Below are 913 nucleotides of genomic sequence, written 5' to 3'. Positions count from 1 at the left end.
CCAACATTATTTCTCCTCTTCTTCCAACATTATTTCTCCTCTTCTGCCAACATTATTTCTCCTTTTCTGCCAACATTATTTCTTCTCTTCTGCCAACATTATTTCTCCTCTTCTTCCAACATTATTTCTCTTCTGCCAACATTATTTCTCCTTTTCTGCCAGCATTATTTCTCTTCTGCCAACATTATTTCTCCTTTTCTGCCAACATTATTTTCTCTTCTGCCAACATTATTTCTCTTCTGCCAACATTATTTCTTCTCTTCTGCCAACATTATTTCTCTTCTGCCAACATTATTTTCTCTTCTGCCAACATTATTTCTCTTCTGCCAACATTATTTCTCCTCTTCTGCCAACATTATTTCTCTTCTGCCAACATTATTTCTTCTCTTCTGCCAACATTATTTCTCCTCTTCTGCCAACATTATTTCTTCTCTTCTGCCAACATTATTTCTCCTCTTCCAACATTATTTCTCCTTTTCTGCCAACATTATTTCTCCTTTTCTGCCAACATTATTTCTCCTCCTTTGCCAACATTATTTCCTGCCTTCTAGATTGGTCCTCTTCTGCCAACATTTTTTCTCCTCTTCTGCCAGCATTATTTCTCTTCTGCCAACATTTTTTCTCCTCTTCTGCCAACATTATTTCCCATTTTCTATATTTCTCCTCTTCTGGCAGCATTATTTCTCTTCTGCCAACATTATTTCTCCTCTTCTGCCAACACTATATCTCCTCTGCCAACATTATTTCCTGCCTTCCTTCTCTTCTGCCAACATTATTTCCTGCCTTCCTTCTCTTCTGCCAACATTATTTCTCCTCTTCTGCCAACACTATATCTCCTCTGCCAACATTATTTCTTCTCCTCTGCCAACACTGTATCCCACCTTCAGTATACCCTTCTTTCTCATAATCTTTT

Source organism: Coenobita brevimanus, chromosome 27 (assembly GCF_032717465.1).
Source record: "Coenobita brevimanus isolate Jiangsu-jjx chromosome 27, ASM3271746v2, whole genome shotgun sequence".
NCBI classification, from domain to species: Eukaryota; Metazoa; Arthropoda; class Malacostraca; order Decapoda; family Coenobitidae; genus Coenobita; species Coenobita brevimanus.
This window is presented reverse-complemented; position numbering follows the sequence as displayed.